The 6,253-nt window shown below is 34.5% G+C and overlaps 1 pseudogene; it reads left to right on the top strand.

The window, feature by feature from the left end:
• Positions 1 to 510: 510 nt before the first annotated feature.
• LOC110673854 (exocyst complex component SEC15A-like) lies at positions 511 to 5,641 on the top strand (annotated as a pseudogene).
• Positions 5,642 to 6,253: the final 612 nt, after the last annotated feature.

Here is a 6,253-nt window from a genome sequence, read left to right as displayed (position 1 = left end):
TATAAATTAAATAAATGAAATTGGTTGGAATTGAGATTAGCCTAATCTGTATTCAAATTTTGAAAAAAATTAGAAACAATTAAAGCAACTAAAAAAGAAAAGGGCTTTTGATTAAATAAATTTAAATTTTTACTTAGACAATAAGAAGACGATGAAAAATAGAGAGGGGAGAGAGACGAAAAGGATAAATGAAATAAAAAAAAAATAGACAATATGATATAATAATTTTAAATATAAAAAATAAAAAATTTAAATTTTAAATAAAAAATAAAAATTATAATTAAATTACTTAAAATTAAAAAATTTAGACATAACCTGCATTACCGATAAGGATTAAATTTATTTAGTTAACAAGGAATGCCCGTACGAGGACCTTTTTCGTGGACGTAACAAACCGAGGAGTGGAAGCATCAATTTCCCCGTTAAAGTGAAAAGAAGTGGCGAGTGGCGACAAGCCTATATAGTAGGTACAAAGAACAGAAATGGAAACGTAATAATCAATTTGATTAACACAAAGCAAATACTTTTTTTTTTTTTTAATAATTTCTTTAAAAAGGAGAAATCTTTCCCATTCGATTTTTCGTTCGCTATGCTCAGAGAGAGGGAAAGAGAAGTTTTGAAAAAGGAAGGGCCTCTCTGTCTCTGTTATCCTCGTAAGGCCCCCCTTTGAGAATCAAGTTTATGGTTTTCTATTTTTTGATTTGAGAGTGTTTGTGTCTGTGTTTCTTCATTTTGCATGTCGTTTCTGACTCTCATTTTGATTCGTTAGTTTATTTGTTTTCTCGTGTTCCCGTTGATCTTGGTTTTTCACCTAAGACTGGAAAAGTGGCAATTCATCTGCCCTGGAAAAGTGGAAATTCATCTGCCATGTTCATCTACTTTTTGTTCTATGAAATCTATGTTCGATGGGTCTATTTGATCAACACCTATTAAAAACAATCAATTTTAGATTCATTTTACCGTTCCTTTCAATGGTTTCTTTTTATTTTTTTGCTTTTCTTGGAAAATTTAATTACTCTAGATGAATGTGGGATTTTCCTTTATGATTCAATGCTGTTGAGATCTTCTAAATATGGTTATTTTGACATTCTTCTTGCATAGTTATTGCTTGCTTGTGAACACTGTGTTAGTGTATGTGCACTGCAGCCAATATATTAGTTGCATGGGTGATCACTTAATACACGTATATACTTTATTCTTAATAAAAGGCTGCTTTATCTTTAATGTTTAATTTTATTTTAATGAATATTAATTAATAAAGATAAAGTCCATGAGACTTATATGCATAATAGTGAAAATTATAACGTTGTTATAATTATGACATTCCGACTGCATTATATCATTGCTCCAAAAATATTCCTGGTGGTCAATGTTATATCGAGATTAGACATTAATATAACTGTTGAGACCAGTACACGTTGCATTCTTTCCTTTATGAAAGGAAGCAGCAGTTCTCATTAAGCTGAGGTATGTGAGGTACCTAAAACCAACGTGTAAGTGCTTGTGGTGACAAGCTCACTGAATTGACCTGCACTAGGATTCCATATGGAAGTTTAGCTATGTCTATGGAAAGACTTGACAATTGTGTAAATGATCCTTAGACTTGAGACATTAAGTTATCTTATATAGAAATTATTGTATTTTGATACTGCTCACATGTCATTCTATATAAGGATAATGAATGTGGTAGCTGTTGGATATAGTATGAACTATGTGGAGATATTTAATTGTCAAGATAGAATTCATCATCTTAGGTAATTAAGGAAAATATTTCAATTGCTCTTGGCCAGTATGGACCGTTAAATCCTTGCGCAAGGTAAAATAAGATTGTGATTTTATTTAATTAATCAATCACACTGGGAGGATAGAAATGATTTATATATAGCAGACACATTCCATGCATCAATGTATAAATCGAAATATTATGATAAAAGGATATTAATTACACTGACAGACTGATTATAGAAATGTTAGTTAAACCACTTTGACAAGTTTTAATATTTGGGTGGTCGTTACACATTGCTAGATGTCAATAATGATCTACAAATATAATTAATCAATTGTGAATTGATGATAAAATTAAAGTATTAATTTTATTTAATTATATTTGTTGCCAACATATTAGGAACCTAATGGGTCATACACATAAAGACTGTAAGTGAGGAATTAAAGTAGATTATCAAGTTGGACTTGATAAAAATAATTCTAGACTTAAAGACAGAAGTATAAATTTTATTTAGACTGCTTAATGTCATAATAATTAAGTGTAGACTTAATTTAAAATTTCTAGAATTATAGGAATTAATTATTTGAATTATAATTCTTATAGTGGTCAATTTATAATTCATAAATTTAAAGGATTAAATTTATAATTATAAAAAGTTGTTTCCTATAAATAGGGAAGCTTGTCTTCCATTCTTGATAAGTTAGAGAAGAAAGAAAAAGAGCTAGCACTCAAAATTCCCAATATTCTCTAAGAGTGTATTGGAGAATTTCCTCACAACCGGTCTGTGTGGATACCATCAGAGGCCGGACATCTGGACGGCTGGTGGTTTGCTACAACCCGGCCCGGTGGTCAGTAAATTCTTCAAGCTATCTCAGGTAATTTACTAAACAATAAAATTTAAAATTCCACCATTCCATAACATTAATTAAATTGATCTTGGTTTTAAAATTTTCTGCTCAATTTGTTGAGAATCTAATGTCTCCTAACACACGATTTGTTGCTTGATGGAGAATCATCTAGATATTTGCTAGAAATGGGTTTTTTTTTTTTTTTTATCCCTTATATATTGAATCTACAAAATGTGACATGACAGAAGAAACTAAAATAATAAGAATCTCTAGGTGATGGCAAAAATTTTCTCGCACAGGATTTTTCTGTTATATTTTCTTTATTTGTTTAGGGAAAGAACTTCCTTGATGGCATTATTTGGTGTCTCTTGATAAAAAGAACCTCTGGATGCGGATTAGCAAAAATTTTCTTTTACATGCTTTCTGATTTATATTTGCTTTATTTGTTTAGGTTGAGAACTTTATTGATGGAATTGATTTGTTTTGTCTTGATTATTGCGGCATTTTGTGCAATCAATGGATGCAAAACCAAAGAGAAGAACTGTTGTAGAAAATGGGGATGGGGGAGAGGTTTTAGTCCTTGCGACTTTAATTGGCAATGGGGATGATATGGGTCCCATTGTCAGGCATGTGTTTGAAATGGGAAGGCCTGAAGCACTCCTTCACCAGCTCAAGATTGTTGTCAGGAAGAAGGATGCTGAAATTGAAGGCCTCTGCAAGAGCCATTATGAGGAATTCATTCTAGCAGTTGATGAGCTTCGTGGTGTCTTGGTTGATGCTGAAGAGCTTAAAAGTGAGCTTGCAAGCGACAATTTTAGGTTGCAGGAGGTAGGGAGTGCACTTTTGATCAAACTTGAGGAACTCCTTGAATCTTATTCAATCAAGAAAAATGTGACTGAAGCTATTAAAATGTCAAAGATTTGTCTTCAAGCTTTGGAACTTTGTGCTAAGTGTAACAATCACATGTCTGAAGGCCAGTTTTTTCCTGCATTGAAAACAATGGATCTGATTGAGAAGAATTACTTGCTGAATATCCCTGTGAAGACACTTAGAATGACAATAGAAAAGACAATTCCTGTGATAAAATCACATATTCAGAAAAAAGTGACTAGTCAATTTAATGAATGGCTAGTTCATGTGAGAAGTTCTGCAAAGAATATTGGGCAAACAGCAATAGGTCATGCTGCATCAGCTCGTCAGAGGGATGAGGAGATGCTTCAACATCAGAGGAAATCTGAGGAACAGAATGTTTCGGGCTTAGGAGATTTTGTATACACTTTAGAACTGGATGAAGATTCTGTTTTGAAGTTTGATCTTACTCCTTTTTATCGGGCATATCACATCCACTCTTGCCTTGGAATCCCAGAGCAGTTTTGTGAATATTACTATAGGAATCGGTTACTGCAGCTGAATTCAGATCTGCAAATCTCTTCTTCTCAACCATTTCTTGAATCGTATCAAACATTTTTTGCGCAAATTGCAGGTTACTTTATATTGGAGGATCGGCTGTTGAGGACTGGTGGTGATGTTCTGTTAGCAGATCAGGTTGAGACAATGTGGGATACAGCTGTAACTAAAATAACTTCTGTTTTGGAGGAACAGTTTTCTCGTATGGATTCTGCTACTCATCTTCTTCTGGTGAAGGATTATGTAACTCTTCTTGGTGCAACTCTTAGACAATATGGGTATGAAGTAGGCCAAATTCTCGGGGCACTTGACAACAGCTGGGACAAGTACCATGAACTACTTTTGGGAGAGTGTCGGGAGCAAATTGTTAACATTCTTGGCGATGACACCTATGAGCAGATGGTAATGAAAAAGGATACTGATTATGAGAATAATGTCTTGTCCTTTCATCTCCAGACCTCAGATATAATGCCAGCTTTTCCATATATTGCTCCATTTTCCTCTATGGTACCAGATACTTGTCGTATTGTTAGATCATTCATCAAAGGATCTGTTGATTACTTGTCTTATGGGGTGCGTACTAATTTTTATGATGTTGTGAAAAAGTATTTGGATAAGCTTTTGATTGATGTGGTAAATGAAGTTATACTGAGTACAATTCATAGTGGTGCAGTTGGTGTCTCCCAAGCCATGCAGATTGCTGCAAATATATCTGTTCTTGAAAGAGCTTGTGATTTTTTTCTTCGACATAAAAGCCCAACTGTGTGGTATCCCAGCCCGATCAGTTGAGAGACCTCATGCCAGTTTGACTGCCAAGGTGGTCCTGAAAACTTCTAAGGATGCGGCATATCTGGCTCTGCTGAATTTGGTGAACACTAAGTTGGATGAGTTTATGGCACTTACTGAAAATATCAATTGGACTTCAGAGGAGCCATTGCAAAATGGGAATGAGTATATAAATGAGGTGGTAATACACCTTGACACTATTCTTTCAACAGCACAGCAAATTCTGCCTGTGGATGCTCTATACAAGGTTGGAAGTGGTGCTTTTGAGCATATTTCCAATTCCATTGTTGCTGCATTTCTCAGTGATAGGATAAAGAGGTCCAATGCTAATGCAGTTCTGGCCCTTAATAATGACCTAAAGATATTGGAGAATTTCGCTGATGAGAGATTTCATAACACTGGCCTGAGTGAGATATATAAAGATGGTAGGTTTAGAGGCTTCTTGATAGAAGCAAGACAATTGATTAACCTTTTGTCTAGCAGCCAACCAGAGAACTTCATGAATCCTGTGATAAGACAGAAAAACTATAATGCTCTGGATTATAAGAAAGTAGCTAGCGTCTGTGAGAAATTCAAGGATTCTCCTGATGGAATCTTTGGTAGCCTTTCAAGCAGAAATACAAAGCAAAGTGCACGAAAGAAATCAATGGATGTACTGAAGAAAGATTGAAGGACTTCAACTGAGAAGGTTCATAAAATGTCAGCCAGGATTAGTAGATCTGTGTTATTCCGATCCCACCCCTCCCCTATCACCCCATTTTGAGTTGCACATTTCCATTTTCCTTTGTTGACAATTTGAAGGTAATGGAGTTTTCAATTTTCTGTTGATTAAATTCTTAAAATAAAGCTTTAATATTTCTCTTCAACCCTGATATCAAGGGTGTCTTCTCAGTGAAAATTATATTTCTTCTGCAGCTTATGCATGCATCTCCTTTCTTATATTGGAGAAAAGTAGGTGAATATATGTCGAGTCCAATTGCTTTAAGAAGGACCAGATGCTTCTGCATTTGCTCTTTGACAATCTTACTAATTTGGTTTTTTTTTCCCCCTTTCTTGGCCCCCCTATATTTGGTGGTTGTATGGGGAAAGAATTTGCAATATACTTATTGTTCTTTTATCATTTATTTCAGCAGTGAACAAAATTTCAGATTACTAGCACATTATCAGGTTTCTGTATTCTTCCTATCTTAGCATCTTTGTTTTCTTTTTTTTTTTTTTTTTTTTAACCCTTTGCTGAAGATTTATTTATTTATTTATTCAACCCTTCGTTGAAGATTTTTTGAATTGCTTTTGGTTTAAGTAAAGAATAAATGGTGTGTGTGAGATTGTTGAGTGCTTGATGCAGTGCGCAAACAATTTTCTGTGGCACGGGTTGAGCAACAGGTCTAGTAGGTGAGTTCTCTCCTTCAGTGGCTGCGTGACCAGAAGTCTCGCCCCCTTCGACCATCGTCTTGGCTCGAGACATGGTTCTCTATTAAAAACAAGA

This window comes from Hevea brasiliensis, chromosome 5 (assembly GCF_030052815.1).
Source record: "Hevea brasiliensis isolate MT/VB/25A 57/8 chromosome 5, ASM3005281v1, whole genome shotgun sequence".
Lineage (NCBI taxonomy): Eukaryota > Viridiplantae > Streptophyta > Magnoliopsida > Malpighiales > Euphorbiaceae > Hevea > Hevea brasiliensis.
Note: the sequence above shows the minus strand (reverse complement) of the source record. Positions and strands in the feature narration are given on the sequence as shown.